The 25,468-nt window shown below is 38.3% G+C and overlaps 1 protein-coding gene across 7 annotated transcripts in view; it reads right to left on the bottom strand.

The window, feature by feature from the left end:
- Positions 1–25,468, bottom strand: part of MBD5 (methyl-CpG binding domain protein 5) — a 148,192-nt gene that overhangs the window by 53,269 nt on the left and 69,455 nt on the right. For 6 of the 7 annotated variants that reach the window (XM_075710642.1, XM_075710647.1, XM_075710646.1 and 3 more), the window contains exons 3-5: positions 13,299–13,436; positions 8,393–8,584; positions 3,665–3,722 (exon numbers count right to left, since the gene is read on the bottom strand). The gene's annotated coding sequence lies outside the window, so the exon portion shown is untranslated. Of the gene's footprint in view, positions 1–3,664; positions 3,723–8,392; positions 8,585–13,298; positions 13,437–16,221; positions 16,237–25,468 lie in introns of those variants that run through there. The other variant, XM_075710644.1, reaches the window with a different exon arrangement.

The raw sequence follows: 25,468 nt of genomic DNA on the forward strand, positions 1-25,468 counted from the left end.
GCCACAGCCAGCAATCTGTACCAGCAGCCCACTGGACATGGCCCAGCTCAGCCAGCCTTGCATGTGGATGGACAGAACCCTGAATTATTTGGTTTCCTATGCTTTCTGGTTTCCAGACTACATGACCAAAGCAGTCACTTCAGACCTACTATTTCAGAATCGACACTAATAAAACAATATGGAAAAGATTCTCAAGGAGAAAGACTGATTTCTGTTCACGGATTCTACCTGATCATTAAGAGCACCCAATACGAATCTCTTCTCTTTGAGCATTTTGGACCTGCATGCCGTTAACTAGTCAGAAGTCGTAACCTTACATCCGACATCCTTCCTACCAATGCTCACAGTGCAGGTAAAAAGTAGAGTTCATTGAGCTGCAATGGATCCTCAGCTCAGGAGATTTAACCGTGTCATTACAGTTGTCCAAGGCAATGGCTGAACTGGGAAGAAGAGTGATTCTTCTAGCATCCTTTACTTAGTGTACGTATAGTACCCAAACCTGAAACTTTCTCAGAATATGACTGCCTTTTAACACATCTATCGGTGTAATTCCCAGGGTTGGGAGCAACTGAGGTTTCCACTTCCAATGAAAGAATGGAGAAAGTACATCCTTTGTGTACACATGGGCACGTATGCATACACACAGCATCTCTGAAAGGGTTTTGACAAAAAGCAAAACTGAGCTACATGACAACCAAAAAAGATGGCAGGAGACAAAAGCATTTTCTTTTTAAACCTCAGCTCTGTCTACTCAATAAGAATTTAATAAATACAATGGTCACCCGAGAGCGTCCCTACGAGAATACAACAGAGTCATAACGCTCTTTCAGGCCTTCCACCACATTAATTTTTTTCTTTACAAGGGAAATAGGTCAAAACTGTGTGCATGTGAGATAGGGTTACTTCACCCGCAAAATAATGTAAGCACTCAGATTTTTGAAAAATTACAACTAGTATCTGGTATGCAATTTATATCAACCAAGTTATCCTGTAGGTAAGAATCACATCACCATTACCAAAACCTTTCTTAGGGAATATTATGAAACAGAATATTACTAACCTATATGTTAATAAGAAGTGAAGGAATGTTATTACACTCACTTCGTCACTTCAGGGGCACTTGTATAAGGAAGTGAGGAACTTGTATAATATAAGATGTCCAGCTTCAGCAACCTACAAATCTAGGAAAAGCAAACCTGGACTTGGATGTTTTCTCTTTTTTTTTTAATGGCCAAAAGCCATTCATACATTTACTTTTCAACGGTCTTGTTTCAATCTGCAGACATAAAGCTAAAACAATCTTATACAAACTGGGTATTTTTTCATTTTCTGAAACAAGAAAGCAAGTAAAAGTATTACATAGCAGAGAAGAGTTGCACAGTGAGGTTCGTAGCTGAGGATTTTAAAGGACTAAGCTTTCTTTAATATAAAGAGAAATTACACTTGAACTCTTTTTCTGAACAGCTTTTATAGAGTTCTTTTTCTTCTTTCTTCATCATGCAGTGACGATACACGATCAGTTCCACAACTGGGAAGGCCACTTTTTTCGGGCTTTCTTTAAACAGGAATTTCTGTCTCCTCCAAAACCTATCTTGCTACCAGAAAGCCACAATTCTTAAAGTATTTTGATTTTGTTGGTGTAATGCTTTTCCAGAATTTAGTACTTTGGAACAAACATGAGTAGATCTTAATTCTTTGAGGCTTCAGGTACCTTTCATGGTTGTTAACACTGAAACTTTTCCACACCAGTCGAGATTCTGTTAGCTCTCTAAGAAACTAGCAAGCTCTAGAAGAGTCTATCAGGGAAAGTTACCATGACTGCACATCAAGAAAAAAAGATGACTCCAAAATGTGGAAGAAAAAAGCAATCTGCACCTACAAGAGAGAGAATTCAGACCTTGCAAGACCAACTGCCACAAGAGAAGAGGGTATTAAAATAGAAAAATCTGCTTTGTCACAGTGGGATCGCTCTCGCTAACATACCACACAGATTTATTACAAAATGACCACTGCAGACATGCACGTTTCTCAGAAAAAGTGATAAGGAAGTTAAAATAAACACCAACTTAAAACTCTTAACAGCAACACACTGATTATTATGATATGATTTAGCTATAAATATTTTAAAGTTTCAGACCAAAGTTAAAATTACTTCAAAAGGAGATCCAAGCACATGAATAAACAAACTGCTTCTTTCAAGTCTCATGTTTCAGGCTTCCAAAAATCTGAAATAATTAAATACGTTTTTGTAACGTTTTTATAATGAAGAGTATATGAATTTCAGGGACATCCGATACAGAATGTTCTTAAGGTATCTAATAAATAGATGCAGAAAATAAATAGGTAATAACTATTTGTAAGTGTTCAGTTCTAGCTGACAGCTCTGCTGTACATTATTGACTTACCAGTTACTAGGGGAATATAAATTTGTGAAAACATAAAAGCTAATTTTAAAAGAAAAGAATATTTAAATGTAACTCTTTCAAAACCTGAACATGAAAACTCAATTGGATTTTAGATACGCAGTTAAAAAAACGGGAAAAATCAGATTGCTGCAAATATGGTGAAAGGCTCCAAGCTGCTGCATAACAATTACCGGATTAGCCCCAGATCTCCATAAACTGTGCACTGATATCAAAAATTAAGTAATAAATGGTAAAAATGAAAATAATACTCCCATATCTTAAATGCAGAGGCCTCAATAAACCATATAAACCTCCTTTGTATTACACACCGGGAGTCCAGGACACAGCAATATTTAAATCATTTGAATAACTTGGATTCAGTTTCTGTGCAAAACAATGTCAGAAACATGGCAGGATTGCAAATTAAACCTGGAAATCACGCTTTTGTGCAAAAGTAATAAGTCACATGACTATACTATTTTTAGACACATGGAATTTTTTCTCCAAGTGCTACTTTTTAAATTGTTTACTGAATTATGTATCTCTGCTCAGCAATTTCCCTCATGAAAATACTCTTAAGATACTAAAAAATGTGATAACATAAAAACCAGCTATTCAGCCACCTTAATGCAAACTCTACAGCCTTATCTGGCATAAATGTAATAGTGCTTGAGAGCTTGGGCTGCCTCCTGAAATGTGGTATGCTACAAAGCTGTACAATATGATAGATGAAGCTCTAGCATTAGTAGATTATTACTCGCTGTCTTTCAGTGATACACTAATTGAATGTGTAAGTATTTGGAGAATTTGGCCCTGCCGTTTTATTTAAGAGACAGACGGTTCTCTCTGTTTTCTAAAACAGGAATCAGAAGTTCAAGGATATTTAAAAGAAAAAATGTGGGCGATTTTAATCCTTTTAAATGCTTTCACTCCATGAAAATTATGACAAATATTTCTTTCTTGATATACAAGAGGTCCATTAATTGTAAGTTTAATAATTTTTAAATGAATCTTTATGACGATTTCTATACATGACCTTTCCTTCTATAGCTTCTTTTTCTACTTACGGTGGTCTGAGTCAGCTGTTTTATGAATATACCATTTGATTTAAAAATAATCTATCTCGCTCTCATATTAAAACATCACATTTGGTTTGTTATTTAAGATATATGAAATAAGTAATGGATATATAAAGTACTTTTTAATATACTAATTAACAGCAGGGCACAGGATTTAAAAAAAAAAAAAGCAAGCCTGACCTTTTTCCTCATTAAGCATTAGATTGAAGGTGGATATGTTCATCTTGTTCATTCCAAGCTGAAAAACAAAGAACCAGTTGAAACCGAAGATAAGCAATGCTAAGCAATATAGTCCACTTACAGTGTTAAGATTGTAATATTAAAGGATTCCTACTTATTTCTTCATATATATAAACACTTAATCAGAGAGGTTTCTTAGAATGTTATTTCTCCTTTGAAACTCTGAAATAAATACCTGTTTCCCCTTCTTACTTTGTACACACTTCATTTCCATAAAACATCATGAGCACAGAAAAAATAGTCTAATGTTTAAGAAAACGGTAATGTAAAAGAACTTAAAAAATCTACTCTACCAAAGTTTAATCTGTATTCCAGCAACAAAGATGATAAAGTTCTCAACTGCACGCACGCCACTAGTTTCAAATAAGATTTTGTGCTTCATGAGCGAAAAACCTTTTTTCCTCTGTGGCCGTCCTATTCCCTTCACTCAAGAGGTTTACTTGTAAGAAAGCCAAGGCATTTCTAGCCTGCTAAAATGAGCAAAGTACCTAAATGTTAGTGTCTGCGTATTTTGGGGTTGAATTTTTATACGACAATTATCAGATGTATTCACATTGACACCTTAATAAAGATAAATTTCATCGTCCAATAAACTGTGAAGACTGCAGTCTGGCTCCTAGAAAATGAAACATTTGTTTTTACGATAATAAAAAGCATTCTATTCTCTACTTCAGTACAGGGGTTGTGAAACTCTCCTCGGGAGTGTTTTTGCCATCTAAACCTAACGATGTCATGGCTGATGTAGAGCAAGATGGTACCTGGTAATGATGCTCAGCTCTGTGCTGCCAGGTATCCATGGCTCTGCTCACCGGATGCACTACAGAACCTGATTTTACTGCACGTGCAATAGACTGCACATACGCTAAGCCAGACAAAAAAGGTTTGGTTCTCTTCAGAAGGACGTAAACGAAAGGGTGAGGCACATTCAAGCTTGACAAGTATAAGAGAATTCCACCAGCTCGTCAAAGCAGAGAAAAGAAAAATGAGAGCAAGGACCACAGGCACCCAGAAATTAAAACCATGTGTACCTTTAAGGACGCAGTACATCAAAGAGTTTAAGAACAAAGCTCCAGAAAAGATGGGAACCTAGAAAACACACTACTTCATCCCAATCGAAGGATGATGTGTTGTGCCAGATGCTAACTTAAAACTCAAACAGCCCTTTATTCTCTGAATAGGCTTGATAAATGTCTCTGGAAATGCAGACGGTAGGGACGTAAGACAGATATTTAGCATGTTCTGGCACCATGCTCCAAAAAGTGAGCTATTGGAAAAACTGTAGGCAAAGAACTGTTTAGTCAGCTCTTCATCACAACATATTTAAAGCTTGATCAAAAGAAATTCATTTAGTAACACAGATATATTCTGTCACAAAAACCCCTCCATAAACAAAGCCATTAGTGTCATGAACAAATGCCATAAACTCTTGGCAGTAAAATGTAAGCAATATGAATTCAAGCTACAGACAGGTACGAGAGCTTCCCACATTTGTTTTGCATGTATTTGGTTCTTATGTTACGCTTCAGCCTACCATCTCAATGGAAATCTGAATTCAAGGAAATCAGCGGCAAACTTCCCAAGGCTGCTGAACCTGAATTTCACTCCATTTTACATAAGAGCTTTTCAAAGCATTTTATTTAAGAAAAAAAAGGTCCTTTGCTTAATTTTTTTGTAATAAAAACTGCCACACAAAGACTTTAAATACCACATACCTTAAACCGAAGCATATTATCAGTAACAGAAGAAGTTTGCAGGGAAACAAAACGAAGCTAATCCCACAATTAAGTTGACAGAATTAAGGAAACTGAGGATCTGAAGCGGGATCTCAGGAGAGCAATCTGCTCAGCCCACTGCCAGTGGCAGAAGGTCAAAATTATGAAGATGGTCTCTGAAAGCTGCTTCTTTATGAATTTTAAAAAATTTCCTATCATAGATTTCATGACAGTTATATGTAAAATATCCCAGCTTTTCATCCATATTTGCAGTCAGGTATGAGGCAAAACAAAAAAGCCTGGACTGTTTTCTCTTTACATCTATTCTAAATTATCCTTTGTGCAAACTGAACTTGCTTTTTTTAAAAAAAAAATCTACAGAGCAACTGCCACCATTGCTTTTACGAAAACCTCTTATCTTTTTAAAGCCTTATGCCCATCCTACAGTGTTCTCTTTTTTCCTAGAATAAACAAACCCAATCCTTTCAGCTGTTCTTTAACAGTCCTGCTTTCTAAATCTGTCACTAGCTTGTTGCTCTGCTTCGCCTTCTTCTGGCTAATACAAATTTTCTTAAAAGGGCAGTCAGTGTCCAGTACTGCAAAATACATTCTACCTAAGGTCTCACTGACAGTGAACACATGCAGAGTCTTGGGTCAGACACTGCTACTATACACTGTAAAAATTTCCAGCGTTCTAGGAATGATGATTTGTGATTTTTATTTTTCTCCAAGCTCTCTAATTGTCTTTCTCTTATAGAGGGAACATGCAATGGAAACTCAGAAGTTTCTGAAAAAGCTATTATTTTTAATGCATTTTCTCACGCAAAACATGAGTGCAGAAAGTAAGAGACATTTTTAAGGAGTGAAGTGAGCTTCTCCTTATGGAAGGAGAAGCTCAAGAAGAAAAGGTTTAGGGGAGATCTTACTGCTGTCTTCAACTAGCTAACACGTGGTTAAGGAGAAGATGGAGCCAGAATCTCCTCTGACGTCCACAGTTAAAGGACAAGGAGCAGACACATGTGCAACATGGAAAGTTTTGAATACATGAGGAAAATTAAGGCTCTGGGGGGATCTTGTCAATGTGTATGAATACCTGAAAGAAGGGCGCAAAGAAGATGGGGCCAAGCTCTTTTCAGTGGTGTCCAGTAACAAGACAAGAGGGAATGGGGACAGATGGAAACACAGGAGGTTCCATCTGAACATCAGGAAATACTTTTTCACTGTGAGGGTGACAGAGCACTGGCACAGGTTGCCTGGAAAGGTGATGGAGTCTCCATCCATGGACATATTCAAAAACTGTCTGGATGTGATCCTGGGCAACCCACTCTAGGTGACCTTGCTTGACCAGGGGGGTTGGACAAGATGACCTCCAGAGGTCCCTTCCAACCTCAGCCGTTCTGTGTGACCTCCAGATACCCCTTCCAACTGATATCACCCTATGGTTACACGATAATTCTGTCTCATGACATCCCCAGCTACTGGTTTTGCTAACTTCAACAGGAAACATTACACAGTGCTTCAGTAACGCAAGCGTATACATCTTTTCATCCAACATTTTGGAAAAAAGAATCCCTTCACTTACACACTCAGGTTTTCTTACAGACACTTGACTTAGAACCTGTTCACATCACAGATTCACCAAATTTAAATACAACATGAGAAAAACATCCTCCTTGGAATGCCATGAAATCTGAAAGCCCACTTTCAAGGATTTAGAGTATTAAGTATGGAAGCCAGAAAAACAAATATTTCTAAATATAGCCACAACGTTAAGTTCCATAGGTACAATTTACAAATGCAAAGGAAAAAAAAATTCGAAAGATCTTCCAAATTTTCATAAAATCCTACCAAAGTAGATTGCTCTTCTGTTAGCTCTCTCTACTGAAAAGGGACAGCTCTAAAAAACAGAGATTCAGAATGAATTGTGAATATCAAATATTCTGTGGGAATACTATACATATTGGTTCAGAGGTGATCAGACAGAATTCTGTATTTTCTCCAAAGAAGAAAGTACTGATAAGAACAAAAATGTACCAATGTGTTTAAAAACCTTATTTTGATGCAGCAAATATAGTACAGACACTACATCGACTCATTAAGATGTCCAAACAATCTATCGTAGATTAACATAATTTTATTTAAAAATAAAACCGTACACATTTCTTCAACTGGGACATTTCAGATTAGGGATCTCTTCAGTCTTTTCTGGAGGGATTTAAAAAAGCTTTGGAGAAATCTTAAAGCTATGGAATTAGCCTGGTATTTATAGCTCAGTTTCCTAGCATGTTCTTTGAGCTTCCTAGGACGTTCTTTTTCTCCATCTGCTGGTTGTTGATGTGGTATAACCTTATATTTTGATTGTGAAAATGTATAAGAATAAGAGCATTTCATTTTACATTTTACTGTAAAGTTCTGGCTTCATCTCAGGGCACGGCAGCTACACTTTGCTACTACAATATAATCTAGGTCAAGAATGGTGCTGCATATTTTCTGACACAGATAACTGGAGTCCTATTGTTTAATTATGTCAAAATATATTACTACCAATTATGACTAATACTCCACATGAATCACACTGTCACAAAACGGTAATTTTCTTACCATTAAAGTACCGTGCTTCATACGCTGTTTCAATACAATCTGTTAAATCTAGGTCAAGAATGCTTTTTTCTTCTTTGTTCTGTTATCAAAAAGGTCCATGTATGGGCGCACTGTCCATCTTGTACAAAGATATGAACCGCTAAATTGTTTACTTTTCTACTTCAGCACCATTACATGTTGAAGATGTCTGCTGTGCTTCTGTTTAATTTTTTTCAACACTGGCTCAAAGCTTTTGTGTTATACTACTTGAAATACATTTTTGTAACAAACTTTACCACCACAGCATAAAACTATCAAAATAAAATCGAAAGTTTCTCAGCTTAATAAATGCATTGATTTACTTTTGAATACTTACCTACATTACTCCTCATGGTCTTGCTTCTAGTTACCTTGGGGATCTTCAGGCTTCTTAAAATTCTTGATGCGCTTTCAGCTTTGCTTTAGATAGTCTCCTGTTTAGATCTCGATAATGGGCTATGTCCATTGAGGCTGGCTCCTTGTCTTACTACACCCCTCATCTGAGGAAGTCTTGCACCCCACGTTACATCTGTTGAGACAGTTGCATTATTTAAATTCAAGAATGAGCCAAATGTTTTTATTTCACTTTTCCTGACTGCTTTGTAAGCCCTTATCTAATTACTCTGTAGTATAAACTGTAATCATATTTGCTTTTAAAGGGTAGGATGGCTCTGACTGGAACTGATTAAAAAAGATACCTTTTACTACATTATGGTGGTTCACTGTCCAGAAGAGCGAGTAGATTTCTATAAAAATGAGTATATGGATTTTTACGGTGGAACTAGTATGCATACAAAAAAGGTCACTTCTTCAGACAACTTGAGTTGTACTGATGCATGCTAAAAACCCTCGACTACAAAGGCAAGAAGTCTTTAAAAGAGTTACAATACTGCAAAAGGCCTTGCTTATGTAAAAGGTTCCGCCAGTATTGTTGATGAGCTATTAAATTAGGCTTTGCACAGGCGCACAGATACTGGTGAACCCCCAGCCGAAACAGGACCCGGGCTATTCCCTAACATAGAATCATAGAATCCTAGAATCGTTTAGGTTGGAAAAGCCCTTTAAGATCATCCAGTCCAACCATTAACCTACACTACCAAGTCTACTCTAAACCAATCAAGGGTAGACCAGACTAAACCATGTCCCCAAGTGCCACATCTGCCCGTTTTTTGAACACTTCCAGGGATGGTGACTCCCCCACCTCTCTGGGCAGCCTGTTCCAATGCTTGACTACCCTTTCCGTGAAGAAATTTTTCCTAATTTCCAACCTAAACCTCCCCTGGCGCAGCTTAAGCCCATTTCCTCTCGTCCTATCGCTAACTACTTGGCAGAAGAGCCCAACACCCACCTCGCTACACCCTCCTTTCAGGGAGTTGTAGAGAGCGATCAGGTCTCCCCTCAGCCTCCTCTTCTCCAGGCTGAACACCCCCAGTTCCTTCAGCCGCTCCCCATCAGCCCTGTGCTCCAGACCCTTCACCGGCTTTGTTGCCCTTCTCAAAAAAACATCTGCCTGTTACCGAGCCGATTCCTTCAGAATCACCACCAAACTGGACCTGCAGTCCGCCGCTGGCGCGGGGTTGGTTAGGCTTTGATTGTGCCCGTTTCAATTGCTCTGACACGGAAAGGAGTTAACAGTCTTTGCAGGACTTGAAGTCAATTAATTAGTTCTTTTAGAGTTGAAATGGATTGGAGCTCATTAGGTTAAAGGCATATCAAAAGAGTTAATGTAGGCCTTTAAAACATTATACCTGAAAGCCTGAGGGCTCAGTAAGGGCACAGTTAGGGATTCAAAATACACAGTTAACAAATTCCGAATTCTTTGGGATCTCACATTTTTTAAAAAATAAATCTTCGATTAAAAGAGATGCAACATAGCCAATCAATGCTTTTTGAATCCTACAGTTGGTGTAATGAATTTGTTCTGATTTACAGATCACGTATTTGGAATCTCTTTCAAAGCCATTTGTCATCACAGTAAAGATCTTGGTTGCTGTTTAAACCTTCTCCCCTAACAGAAAACCGGCTGATACAAAATGTGAACAAAAAATTTCAGAGAAGCCAAACAAAGAGGGTATAAGCACATAAGTCACATAAAGTACACTGGCTGCAAATACCAAAGACAGTATTTACTATGATTATTAAAATATCTTAGTTAAATTTATAAGCAAAACCTTTTTGCTTCCTTGGTGATGACCTGCTGTTTGGCTTTCATTAACTTTATTAGTAGCACTAATTTAACTGAGTTATCAGTTGATCAGCATCTTCCCAATTTAAGGGCAAAACTGGGGCACAGCATTTTATAAAAATGGGTACTGAAGAGTCTGGGTTGTTCCAGCCTGCATTTACGAACCCAGTAGAGCCTTTCAGCCAACAGATTTTTTCATATGCAAACTACTTCGAAGACAAATGATTAACTCGCTGTAGTTCTTCCCCAACCAACATCACTTTGAAAATTACACCCCTATAAGATTATGAATATATGTTTTTTATATTAGAGAGCTTCTATGCTTAAGCACTATACATTTAATGCTTCTGAACATTACAGGGCTTACCTGTTCTTAATACTGAAGGTTTTTTTGTATCTAGAATACTAACAAGGTGCATCCAGTCCATAGATATTAGTAAAATGATTAAAATTAAAAAAACCCCCATAAATAACAACAAAATTGATATTATCGCTCTTAGTAAAATAAAGCCTCTTCCCCTTAGTTGAAAGGGTTAAACAACTTTGTTGAACAAACCAAACTGTGTGTTTATAAATGCAAGGAGTCATAGGGCTCTAAATACTGACTATATATGACTGGAAAAAAAAGACTGCATTTTAGCAGGTGAAGAATTGGGGTATTCAATGGACAGAGCTGCAGTAAAGATTACTCACAACCGAGTGAGACACGCCGTGAAAGGAGAACGATACAAAGCTCGCAGAGTTCGCGACACACTGAGCTTTCTGCTGGGAAGCACCCACGGGGCTCCAAGGTTGGGCTCTTGGCAATGGGCCTTAGCTACTAGCTGCAGCTTATCAGCAAACTGAATGCCAATGTTTTCCAAATTACTCCAGAAATTCTAAATCTTAAAATCTAACATATAAATGGCATGATTTAAACATAAGAATTTCTTCTTCAACTGTAGGAACGACAGAAATTTTTAACTTGTTTCCGCTGTATACAAGCCGCATGAAATATTTCAAAGAATGAACAGTTTTACCTAGGTTATTCATAAAATTATAGATAAATAAGAGTCCATGGCTTCACAACATAGCTTATATTTACAGTAACAAAACAAACAGAAAGATGATATAACCTACCATTAAAGAATTTGCATACGAATATATTTTAGATTGTAATTTCACTATGGATATTACATTCTTCAGATAAAATTATTTATTAACGTTTAAACACATTGAAAGGTATTGATAAGAGACATTTTTATGAAGAACTTCCCTTGAGCATATAATGCTAATCACAGCAAACACTGTAAAACTAATTTACTGGAAACAATTTCAATAGATGGATGAAATAGCCCAAGAATGAAACCTAAGTCATACTAGGGCTTAAAATAACTAGGTCATGTGGACAGTACTAAAGATTGAAGTAGCATCAGTACAAGAAGCTTCTAACAAAAGCCCCAAGAAATCTACAGAAAAGCATTATTAAAATGAATTCAAATAAACAACCTGCATTTTAACTTATAATATCGAAATAAAATAGTAACAATAAATTAATGATAAAAACTGTCCATACTGAGCATACGGAAATGGAAACGTGTAAGCACAGACATAATTAAAGTTTCTGCTGAAAAAACAGGCATTACCTTAATTATGCATATGACATTTACAAACTTACTAGCATCAAAATACTAGCACCATAGAGACAGATGACCAGCTACAGAACAGAGTTTTATAAATGCTAAGCATAGACTACTGGCGATAATCAAAAGGCTCCTATATGGCGAGCCAAGAGAATTTTTATGGCTAATTCAATAGGCTCTGCATTGCTTTTCCCCTCCTGAAAGTCTTGCTCTCATTCTCCTTTTAACCAGACTTCCTATCTTTCTTTGCCTATTAGGAACTACCAGGTTTAGCAATAAAGAATTAAAAATAAGTGTTTGTAAAAAAACTGCAAAGGATTTTTTCTTCGGTTAAAAAAATGGGCACTTGACATAGAAAAAAGCACTTATACTTCTGAAGCCTGCTATTTCATGGAAGAAGGTGACTGTCACAGACTGTCCCAGCTGTTATTAAATAGCACTGCACCATGTGTGAAAAGACCAGTTTATTTTTATCATTCAGAGATAAGTACAGGACTTACACAGTGACTACAATATGTTTATTTTTCGATCGCATACATATCCATAACAATAAACTTCCCAATGAGTTCTCACCAAGTTGCAGGAATCTAATGGTGAATGTATTTCTGGGGAAGAGACATCTGTTTTTTCAGTGCATGTGCTGTCTCGTCCGCTTTGTGAGCTTTCTATTTGCATAACAAGTCTGTGCTGAGAGATTAAAAAAATCCTGTCCCCATCTAATCTCTTAAGATACATACAGTATTCCTACAACTATGGTATCTGATGTATCTAAAATTAAAGACACTCTACTTTTCATAAGAAGAAATGAAAAATAAATAAAAAAAAAAATCTTCCAGTAACAGAAACAAACTCAATAACTTTTCAATTGTGCGCTGTCACAAATGAGTAGAGGAAGAGAATGGCAGGCAGCCAGTTCTCTTTTTTCTTCAGGTAGGTTTTAAATATATTTCTTCTAAACCAATCAACTTGATTATTGGCTGTTTCTCAGGTTATTCTTCCCATTTACCCTGTGGCACAACTGAAAAACGCTCCTCCAACAGAGTTAATTCCAAATCAGAGCCATGGGCTCCACGCTGGAAAATACTGGCAGAAGCCTGGAGACCTGTTCATAGTATCCAGTCTGATTTGGTCTGATTTTATTTTCAGTAATTGCTATTTTTATTTGGTTAACTGGAAAAGTCACACAAAATGGTATTAAGTGCATCGCCTTCCATAATACTAAAAATTAACAGGGTATCATTAATTTCTAGTGGTGACACTACATTACCAGCACATAAACAACACTGCCCGTAACACGAGCCTGCTGGAAGCTCACCATTATTTTCTGACACATCAAAGAAATAGAAGAAACGGTTTTAAAATTTGAAATCACTGTGTTTCCTATCCATATATATGTGACAGGAAAAGAAAGAGTGGCAAAACCAAAATTCACCTACCTCAAATCAGGAGGACTGGTGGCGGTAATCCACCAGGTTTTGGTGGGTCTCTGAACTTTGGGAAAGAATTAGAGAAGTGCTGTTTCTTCAAGTCTTTCTGTTTCTTTGCTTGTTTTGTTGTGATAAAGCCTCTTCTTCCTACAATAAAATACATATTGTACTAACCCAGGATTTGCAGAAAGACAAGTTATCGATACCCGCGCTTCACGTAGATTGCACGGCTTCTCTACCACAAGAACCATGGGCGTGTTCCGAAAAGCAAACACTGAACAAAACTGGGGAGTTTACCTAGGTGCTCTCAGTAGTCAGTGAAGAAAGGTAGAGTCCAAAGTGTGATTTAAAATAAATTAATCTAACTTGCTCCTAAATACAGCTGTATTCCTAACTGTCCTCTAGAAGGCTCTCTCTTTCTCCATCGAGCATCAACCCAAAATCAAGGAATACCCTACTGTCCAAGGGTAGGGTCCAACTCTGGCCACATCCTCCGCTGTTTTACGCTTCTGCAGAATTTAAGGCTATAGAAATAGAGCCCACACAGCTGGAGAATGGATAAAAAGACTTTTTAATGAGATATGCTTGAGAAGATCTACCATAAAACTTCAGAGAACTAAAATTGTAAAAAAGATGCCCAGGTTTGCTTACTTACATCTAATTTATATACACACCTCTCTCTATATATACACTCACACACACACATATATGCATAAATTAACATAAAACCCCCAAAGTACCTTAGATACCGTTGAAAGCAGATTTTAGACTTGTAGGCCTCTTTGCCTAAAATGCCTTGTAGATTTTTTGCCTAAAACAAACACAGCTACAACTAATTTTGACTTGAACATGTGATGGAGAATCATGAACTCAGCCTAACCAGAGCCTTGTATTTAATTTTATTTTTATAATCCGCATAAATAGTTGGTAAAAACATCTTTGCATGATCAAGCTTGGATTAACTACGGGGATCACAGGATTTTCAGGTTTCCCCAATGTAGACCTGGAACCTCGATCAATCCAGAAGACCTGGCTTAAACCAGGGCTCTGTTAGCTTGAAAACTACGACGACATCAGATTTTTTTCCTTACTTCTTCATTTTCCTAGAACTTGGGACTGTTCTTGAGGAAATCCCCAAGGTGTAGCCCCTTACTCAGGTGGAGGGCACAACTCAACCCTCTGCTACAAGGTTGCTCCCGCTCCAGGCCAGGCGCGGCTCCCTCTCCCCGGCAGAGGCTAACGCTGGCCCAGTGAATCAGATAAGGGAGCCGATTTGTGTATTTCTGCTGGATTAGTCTTAACCTAGATGGGTTCCCTAATCTCTGCGGCCGGAGGCATGCTTGTGCTGGACTGGACGCTTAGGAAGGAGCGGCACGTGTACAGGAATGAGTAACTCGAAGTGGAAAGAGTAGCAGTGAATTTGGCTCATGCCAGGCCAAAGTGCTTGGGGAAATTCAGTATGTTTGCTCATTTATTTAATTTTAGAGTACTGCAGTATTGAAAATATCTTCTCATCGCCTGTTTTCATAGGAGGACATCAGTGTATTTCATTGTTTAAATAAAAGTAATATTTAGCTGTCTACATACTCAAAATGTATGATCCTAATTCTAAATTTTAATTGTTATAATACCAAAGAGCAGGTAGGCGTGTCTAAAAAAATCTGGTTTGAATACCAGACTAAGGTTGTCGTAAAGCTGTTGGAAATAATAATCTTGCTTCCTTACTGATTAGAATTCACATCCATCATCTGAATATGTTAGACATGGTATCTGGAGAAAACGAAGTTAAAACGTAACAGATGACATAAGGAAACAAGAAGCAAATATCCTACCTTCCACGACTACCCCTGCATGAACATCTGGCCTTTCCGAGCGTACTGTTCTCTTGTATGCCAACAAGTTGGCCATGTTAATGTTACTTCAAAAATGCATTTTAACTGCCTAACAACACACTATACCAAGTGAAAAACATTAAAGCGAAAAGAAATACAACAACAACAGGCAGGTCTTCCAGAGAAGCTAATTTAAAAATTAGCTATAGCTGTAAGGCTAACATACTAACACATCTGTTTTACTTACGTGATATATAGCTATAAGGCTAACATCCTAACATTTGTTTTACGTATGTGATATATAGCTATGAGGCTAACATCCTAACATTTTTCACAGATTTGGCAATGGTGTCATTTGAGTGGATGTAGCTTTGAACAGAGAAGATGTAAGAAGGGATATTGGCTATTTTTTCGTCTCCAGTTACAGGAAAAAAAAAAAAGGAAATGGAGTTTTAATTTGCAAGAGGAGAAAATCAGAGACATCAATTTAGTCAATAGTCTCAATCCTCTAAATCCTGCATATCTGATACTTTCATAAAGACAGTGACAAGTACTAATAACGCACCTTACAACCATGAAAAGACTTTTATTTTACAAAAAGCCTTGGTTTTGACAGGAAAGGCGCACGCTACCATTCAGAAACAGCACATATGCAATCTTCACCCCGCAATTTAAAAACTGAATGAAAACAATCAAATTGACAAATAGATCAGTTTCCGACGATAAAGAAAATCACTCCCATGTACAACCCTGGGTAATAAAGAGGTAAGCGCAGCGCCGGCCCATGTACCACCGCACTCGTCCTACCTAACTGCCGGTTGCTATGGCAAGTATTTGCCTGTATTTTGTACATTAAACAGTAATATGTTTTCTGCTTCCTTGTTCTTGATATTTTGATGAAGTTAATACTCAAGATTCGGACCTGTAAGGTATGGAAACTAAAGGTTCTCTCAAATAATCACGCGTTCCCATTTATTTTGGCTTTGTGAAAACGTCTTCGAATTAAAAAATTAATGAATAATTTAAAAATTATTTTCATTCAGCTGTTAACATAGCATTTTAAAAACTTGTGATTTATTTCCATCAGCTAATTTGCATACCTGTTGTACATGCATTTCTGTTTTCTCGCTCACAATGGAAATGTAATCTCCTTTTCTCCTTCACTGATCTTTAATTTAATATAGAGATAACTGTGAAACTGATGAGAACCGAGATGATAAACAAGTACTTTTAGTTCTGTATAATACCAATTTGTCTTTTCCCCTCCTTTTTTTCCCAAAACAAATGTTGTTAGAGGTACAAAAGAATGAATTAGTAAAAAAATTTATTTAGTCACTCCTACCATAAACTAACAAATAACTGAATTTCTTTCTGTAGTTGTCCCTACCTGAAGCACAGTGGTATTTCATAAGGTGCGTAAGAGCCAGCTATGAGTACAAGAGCCATTCTAACGAGGAGAGGATGGTGTTAATCCATTTTCTTCTTGATTTCTATGGCTAACAGAAAGCCTTCACATACAAAACACCCAAAAGTGAGCAGATTTGATACAATAACCCCAACAGCAGAGAGAAACAATCCTCTTCCCGCCGCAGGGGTCCCCACCAGACCGACTGCAAACTCAGACGTCATCCACTGACAGAAAGTTCCACGACAAAATTTGGCAATCACAATACGCCTTTTTTTTTTTCTTTTAAGACAACAGCAACAAAAAAAATCGTTTTCTTTTGATGGGAACGTTGTTTCCACTATCAGCAAGTATACACAGTTCCTCCTTTTCTTTCCCACAAAGGAAAAGAAAATTTGTAGACGGCTTCATTTGTTTGTTGCATCGTATCTTGACATCGGAAACGAATAAAGAGAATTTGACAGCGGGGTCGGTAGTCCTAGATTATGACTTTTCACCGCTCCTGTACTTCGTAATGTATACGACTTGCAGAAACAGAGTCTCAAAAGCATATTTACAAATTGCCTAAGGGCCAGTAACGAACACTATATGCATTTTCTTTACATTAACGCACATCCTTTTTGTAACGCTTGACATGGAGGAGGCACAGGACGCGCAAGCGTCGCCCTGAAGAGAGCTGAACCCGCCTTTCCTCCTGCCCGGCTTTCCTGCTGTCTCTCCAGCTGCTCGCGTGCTTCCACACCGTGCTGGGACTCTTCGTGCACAGGTAAGGCCTAACTCAACCCACCAGTTACGATTCGCATTATTTTATATAAAAATATTTGCACTGACACCAAGACTGTAAGCTTTCCCGTTCCTCTAAGAACATGGCGTAAGCAGCTGAAGCGCTATACAAATATTTGAATAAATATACCAACAGCATAAGAAGCAGAAGAAAAGGACTTTAAGATTAAACTGTTATCCAAAGCCTCAAACTCATTAGGAAAGAAGAAATCTAATGCAGCAAGCACACCAACAGTTTATATTTTTGCCTCATGATACTTTATCATCACATAATAAAGCGTCTTCTTTTAGACATGATATTATGCCCTTGTTTAAAATTAAATCCTCCAAAAAGAGAACAACATAAACTTTTCTAAACTATGTTATTTCTTATTTTATACTTCTTGGCACAATTCTCCGTAACTGGCACATCTTGATTGCTTTCAACTCTCCTGCAGGCCAGACGCTGCCACCGCAGCCGAGAGGAGGACTCCGTGACCGGCGTCCAGCGCAAGCTCCGTGCAGCAATTTTCTCCTGGTCTGGACTCAGGCTACAACCAACGCTGGGGGCAGAGAAATCTGTTTTTTCCTAAATTTGAAATATTACAGTCTACATCTGCAGTTCACACAGAAAGGAATCACCCCACCCAGGTACACGAACACCACCACATATAAATGTGGTTTTTTTGTCGTTACTGCACAGGTATGAGATAATTAGAAACTCTTAAAGAAGCTAAGAAAAAAAAGGAGAAAGAAGAAAAAAAAGGTTGTTGCTTCACAAGCCTCTCATCACTAGCCTTTTTAAAGAGGAATTACCTTAAGGAAGGTCAGGGAATAGCTTCCACCCCCACTGACTGCGGAGCCAATGGTTTTAACATGCTGAATTTTACTCTTCGCTTATTTAGCGATGTGACCAGCTTCATCACCGGAGCACTCGCGCTTCCCATATTCTTCGCTTCTACCATCCCTCTGTGGCGAGAGGGTGTTAATCTCCCAGTAAAAGGATAACCAAAGTCATCAGACGCACAGATTTCATTACTTAAGATCTCCACAGCGCCTTCCAAGGTGTTAAATGTGGTCATGCTACGGAAAAGCCCGGACAGCGCGTACTACAGCAAGGATCCCGCCTGAAACTGGACAGGCTGAGGAAGTTCAAAATAAATTTGCATCGCAAAGGAATTTCATTTCGCTACCCAGCACGTACCGTGCTGCCTGCTGAAGGCCGCCTCCTTCACCATCGAGGAACATTCATCACTGCGCTTCCTCCAAGTAGTTCTTTCAAACTGACGTTGCTACTAATTAATACTACTAATTGTCCAATTCATTCATAAAGTATCGGGATGGTATTTTAATAATCCCCTGACACATGACTCCTAAAGCAGAATTCAGTTTCTGGAATTCTAATTCTATTCTTGCTACGGTTAATAGATGGTTTCCCACTGAGTTTAATATAATTCACATTGGATCACTACTGAGTCTATATTTATATAAAATGCCCTATTTGAATCTGTTTGATAATTTTAAAGATATCCATCTTATGTATTCATAGAAAATTCTCTAAAAATTTAGCCTAGGATTGAATGATTTTTCAGAAAGCTTCGATAGATTTTATGAAGTCTGTTTTTAAGGTATTTCTAAGTACCATGGTACTAAATCACCAAAAATGCCTCTGATTTTTAGAAATATATATCACCTGCTGCAAGTAGCATTAAGGCCCAACAGACAGGTGAAATAATATTAAGGTGCTTTAATGACAAATGTACTAAATGTCATTGGGGGGAAAAAAAGTACCCATCCTCTTAAAAGCCTAATAAAACTCACTTCGTTACAAGGTTTTCTGAAGCCTTACAAGTTTGTGAAAAGGCCAGAGATAAGAAAAATGCCTCAGACAATAGTTTATATATTAACATATCTAAGACTTCATGATGTCTTAATGTATTTACTAATTTGGAAGCTTTACGGTGATCTTGGGCAATTATTGATGCATACATCATGTATTGTGCCGGCCACTGCTCTGATCATAAAAATAATTATCCTTGCTGCAGAATTCGACAGAGCCAAATTTTCCCTGAAACCACATTTTGAACACCAATCCATACTGTAATCTAAAAATATTAATATCTACATAATTTTAATATAAATATACAATACGCATATTATATAATTACACAGAATTTAAAAAATGTTAATCCAAGAATCAAGTAAAAAGGCACGGAAAGCTGGCAAGAGGAGAACATAATTTTAATCTGATTACTGCTAAAGCAAAAATCTTTAACTTTTTATCCGTCGAGAAGTGATTTGACAATGGCCTACGCCTACGGCGCACAGAGACACCCCAAGGTCCACGAGACAGCCATTCCTAAACGTGCCAACGCGGGACTGCCCCGGAAAGGTTTCTGCAGAGCAGGTCAGCGGTCAGCACTGCAAACCTGCCTGAACCCTTTCAGCTTCCGACTCGGAGAATGTCGTGCCGGACAGGCCACGAAAACTGTGCTCTCAGGCACGTGATGAAGGGACGCGTAGAGAACTCATCAGCTTGGTGGGTGTACCCCAGTCCCTTTGTTTCTGACCACAAATCCTCTTGCATGACTCCCCTTCTTCCCCGCTGGCAGAAGCAGCCGTGATGCCTTCAGGGCTTTTGCTGGAAAGCCGGATCCTGCACTTTCTCACCAACAATTCCACCTTTTCCTCTCCTCGCCACTTTTGCTCTTGGATCTAATCCCCCCCACATTTCACGTAGACAACCTGCACTTAAGACAGTCCTGAAACTCTTCCTCATCTCCTGCTCAAGTCCTCTCCTAAACACGGCAACACTTCTCACCCTGATACCAGCTGAGCTCGCTCTCTCTCGCTACTCATCCCCCACATATGATTCCCCATTCCTTTAGTATCTCCCTGTGGAGTCTCGTCAGAGGAAAACTTGTCCCAGTGCACTTCCTCAGCCCTCACCTTGGTTAGAGAATCACAGAATCATTTAAGGTTGGGAAAGCCCTTTAAGATCACCCAGTCCAACCATTAACCTACACTACCAAGTCCACCACTAAACCAATTAAGGGGAGAGTCATAATTAATTCTGGTAGTTCATGCGTGTAAAGCAAGAACGAGGACAATTCCCCTAATCCACAGCTATACCTTGCTTCTTTCCAGGCTGGCACTACGGAACTGTCCTCCCCAGGAGCAGGCTGGACCTCAGCAGCCCCACTGCCTTCCCGTGGCCAGAAGCACATCCAACTCCCCGTCAACGTTAGGAACCCCTCCCTCGGGGTAGTATTTCACCCACATGAGAGTATTTCCAAGCAAATGACCAAGCAATCCACAACGGCCTCGCTGGCAGACTTAGCCTGGGTCACTGGCTGGATTTCCCGACGTCACAAAAATCAGGATGACCAAACCCAAGCCGATTTCCGAAAGCAGGGTGGCATCCCGCTGTACTCGGTGAGCTGTGAGGTTGTGAGTACTAATGGAGGAGTTTTAGGGAGGTAGCAGGTAGGGCTGCCTTGGGACCTGGCCATCAGTCATGTCTTCTGCCACACCAGGCCATCCTCGCTCTCTGGCAGGCTGTCTCATTCCCGTGGTTTGTAATTGGAAAAAAGTATAAATCAAATTCAGTGGCAATGATTGCAGTATTAGCTACAGCTGACATAGACAAAGCATTACATTAAACATCTCCTACAGCAAGCTGATCAGAACAGTCATCCGATAGTGGTAAGTTAATTAGATTCTGATACTTAGTTCGATATTCCAACAAGGACACTCAAGTGTGTACTCGGCGCTTGCCATACTGAAAGAGAAGTGGTGTAAAGCTACCGGGGAGGCAGTAAGAACCTTTGCAACACAGTTCTTAATCTCTGGGGAAAAAAAGAGCAATTCCCAGATGATCACATAAATGGCTGCTGATACCTTTGCACTCAAAACCAGTTGTCTGACTGGTTTTTAACTTTTTTCAATTTGCAGATCACTAAAAATAAAAAGTTTTGTATCTTCCAACTCCTATTTTAATGCGGTACTGTGCAATACGGAATTATGCAGGCTCAAGAATAATGAGCGGGCAGAGGCATGTAACTGGTTTACTGGTCTGGCTTGCACAATTTATTATGCAAAACAAAAGTGATAATTTTTACTTGACAAAAATATCATGTTGTTTTTACTCTGAGCAATTCACAAACAAGAAAGAACGAAGCGGGTTCCCAAGCTAAAAGTTAAAGGTGCCAATGTATGACAAAGTGTCAGCTAGTCAAACTGCAAATGAAAAACATCATGTCATTAAAAACTTATAGTAATTTTTCAGAAAAAAACTCATTACACAGCATCATAAATTTACTATCCCTTTGGTTTACTGAGATAACCAAATAGCTTCTGGGGGAAGAGGACGAAAACAAAACTAGAAAGAATTGCCTTAGCAACACCACCATGAAAACACACTCCCCACCTCAACCCTTCCACAAACCTAGATGCAATTTTTTATCCCACGTCTGCTCTATAAGCATTATTAGACAAGAAAAAGAGGGGACAGGAAAAACAAGCATTTAAAGTTGTCAAGGTGTTTGACAATAAATCAGTGATAGGAGTAGGTAAAAACCAGATTTTTTAAGTTAAATACACAAATGTATGTTGAAGGATTAAAGACAGAGAGCTATTGCAACAACAACAAATCCTTAAAAAGAAAAAATCACAGATTTCACTCTTTTCTCTAAGTTTGTTACATTCCAAAATCTACAACGTAAATTCAAAATACAAAGTGCGTTAGGTTTCTCGCTTCTAAAATGTTTTTCGGAAGGCAATTCAATGACTGGCTGTATTAATGCTGTCATACAGAGATCAAGAAAAGTGTTTCATGCGTTAGAGCAGCTAACAAATGAATTTTGCTAGCTTCATCTTAGCCAGCTTTTCACATCAGCACAGCACACAGAGAAGAAGGATCCGAGAACAAGACTTTTAGTAATAGTCAACAGACAGCTTGGTTTGGTTTTTTTATTACAAGATTTTATGTCAAATTTTCTCTACCACCAAAAAAACCCCTCGCAAGCCAAAGAAACTTCTAATATACAGTGCAAGAGAGTTAAATTGTTTAAGCCCTCCAGTCATTAACAAGAAGGTAAACACTTTTAATTGCTTTGCAAGTTATCTTAATTTAATAATTAAAAAATGTTAAGTGTAATAGCAGTATAGTCTTACAATTCTGTATGGATCTAAGAACAGTGAATTACACAGTGTCAACTGGTCTAATTTAATGACTGGATTTTTTCCTTCTTCACAGAAACCACAAGCTAAGTGTCCCTTCATTCTTAGCGTGTTTTTACACTCTCTGGATTTGGGCTTAATATAAGAGAAAGCTGCTGACCCCTGAAGCTTTTGTTTCCTCTTCTGTACTTGCAAACTTCTCTAATTCAAAGGTATGGTGGCTGGTAGGAAGGAGTTAATGGGAGCTTCCAGATGACAGAACTCATTTCCCAAAGAGAGTACGAGACATCCGTTCAAGGAGAAAAACTTTAAATTCCTACTGAATTACGCTAGATTGAAATTGATGGGACAATCAGATCCCCTGGCAACTACTAATCTGGTAGATAAAAAGATTTCTATTCAAACCAAGTGCTGAGATACTAACGGTGAGCTGAAGCCTAAGGACCAAAGCGCATCTTCATCTTAATGCAAACTTGCTTTCAATTTGACAGCTGTAAGAGCACACTTCCCAAATTTTTGGAAGCAGTGGCCTTGGTCTGACACATAATAAGCCCGAGATGCTAGGTCCAACTATTGGGACTGCCTGATCTGCCAACTCCTTGTACCCATGGTTAAAAGTAATTGCATGCACAAAGAATTCGATTAGATTTTAAAAATATCTTTCATTCAGGGGATGGCAGTACGTAGTTATGCCAGTGGAGAAATTTTCGGTCAGCTTTTTTGAACGTGCGTGCAAAATGTGGAAGCATGCGGCAAGCACACCTAAGCAAAAGTTGGGACCTAAAACAACCGTGTAAAATTCTACTTTCACCCTCACTTTGGATGAACAAGATGACCAACAAGTGTGGTGAACAGGACGCTCACTTGAGGAACTAAAGACCTGCAGTCTCATCTTAGTGTAAGAGGATGTCAGCAAAACATGGTCATACAGAAAGACACAAAAATAAGCTGTTATGTAAAAGGGCAATGTGCACTAGTGCATTAGGAAATACCCATTTTAGCCACCGCTCAATTTCAGGGAACAGCTGGAAACATTTAAGGTTTGGGCAACAAGAATTATTTCTTAATAATTCAATAATTTCTTAATAATATCAAGACAGCCTGAAAAACAGATAAGAATGCCTTTAATTCTCAGTGAACCGAGATCTGTGCAACCTAATGCGGCCAGTCTAACACCCCAATCGTTACCGATCACATTTTAAACAGCTGAGTTTTCTGCTCTGTGGCATCATCCAAAGTTTCTAGTAGCTTCACAATATATTAAATGGGGAATACGTGAGCATGCTCTTCTTGACATCCTGCGTTAGCAGGTACGAATAACAGCGTTCAAGCCTTTCTTCAACTCCAGTAGCTACAATCTTTTCGAGGGTTATGTTCTTGAATACTTCTAGTAACGTATCTCATCCAAAGTTTTGGTGCTAGAGAAAGTGACTCACCTTCCACACAACACAAGAGTCCAGAGGAGATTTAGAAAGAGCGCCTGACGTACTTTCAAAGAGCCAACACAAGCACCATTAAAATTAGCCTCCAAATGTGTTGTTACAATATGAAATGCCTAACCAAGCCACGACACAGAACTCGAACGTTACCAGAAAAGTTGTAATGCTGTAAAAGTTCATGGAGGTTTCACTAAGTGAAATTACTGAATTAGTAATTTTTAAGTAGGGTTCCAAATAGTCAACACAAACCAGATACAGTCTTCTGAATTATTTATTTTTTGAACTGTAAACATGTTCTCTGCTAAACTACCAAAATTAAGAATCTACTCATGCAGCTAGATCCTCATCTTGCATATGAGGGCTTCACTACAAAGCAGTGCAAATTTACTCAAGGTAGGAATTTATCCTAAAACATACACAAAACTGCAATAAATGGAAAAAGTCAAATCAGTTGTCTGTAACTGCTGTAGGTCAGCCCAACTAAGCACACTATGGTAAATACAGTAGGGTAAAAAACCGGTTGTACTTCAGCACCTTCAAGTATTTTAGGCAGCAGGTAAAAACAAGCAGCTTAAAACAAGGTTTTTCTTTAAATAGACTTTCCGTTTATTCTTCCAAAGAAACCTTAAATACAAAAAAGATTAATTCACCTGCACAGAAATAACACTGTACCCTAACATTCCTTGTATTATCATCAAGAACTATTGTTATACCCATGTACCAAAATATTTTACATCAGTATTTCTTCCCACTTGATGTAACCATGTCATTTTGCAGCAGTTAATTTTACAGCACAGAGTAAACTATCCTTTCTGCTTTATCAGTTTTATTAATTGTCTCAGTCAAAATACAAATCCCACAGCAAACTCCAAATATATTGTAAATGTACACTGAGTGGTAGCCTGGGCCCTTGCAGCACAGGTCGCACAGAAAAAACCACTGAATTTATGTACAGGAGTTAAAGAGCGCAAGTCTTTCAAAGCAGTCAGATTTCACATTGGTTTTCTAAACTCATCAAACCCTGTAGTCCTGAACTTTACTAATTGCAGACTATTTAGCACGTCTGTATAAATTTTGCCAATATGTTTGATAGAAATGCGTTTTTGTAGCATGCTTTCCAGATGCCATTTATGAGAAGACTAACACGTAAAACCAATGAAAAGGAATATAAGTTTATTTTACTCTCAAATTTTTGTGCAATCAGCAATAGAAGATAACTTGGAGACTGCCATGAATGCAGCTAGGTGTGAAGAGTCATACCGAGAAGCAGATCCAACACACCTCCAGAGCAAAGATTTTCTCTGCCCAAAATGACTACAGACACACGCAGGGACTGCCACACTACAAAGAGTTTGAGATACGGGAGTCTTGAGAAGCTAAGGTAAACCAAAAAGCTTAAGAGGTAGAATTTAATTTCTTCTTTTTTTTATTTCCCACTGTTATAGAGTAGCACTTTTTAAAAACTTAATCCATGAAGCTTTCTGGAACTACAGCAAGATAATTTAACACATTACACTACTCTGCAGTTCACATTACACTACTCTGCAGTTTAGGTCACAC

Source organism: Pelecanus crispus, chromosome 5, assembly GCF_030463565.1.
Source record: "Pelecanus crispus isolate bPelCri1 chromosome 5, bPelCri1.pri, whole genome shotgun sequence".
In the NCBI taxonomy this organism is placed as follows: domain Eukaryota; kingdom Metazoa; phylum Chordata; class Aves; order Pelecaniformes; family Pelecanidae; genus Pelecanus; species Pelecanus crispus.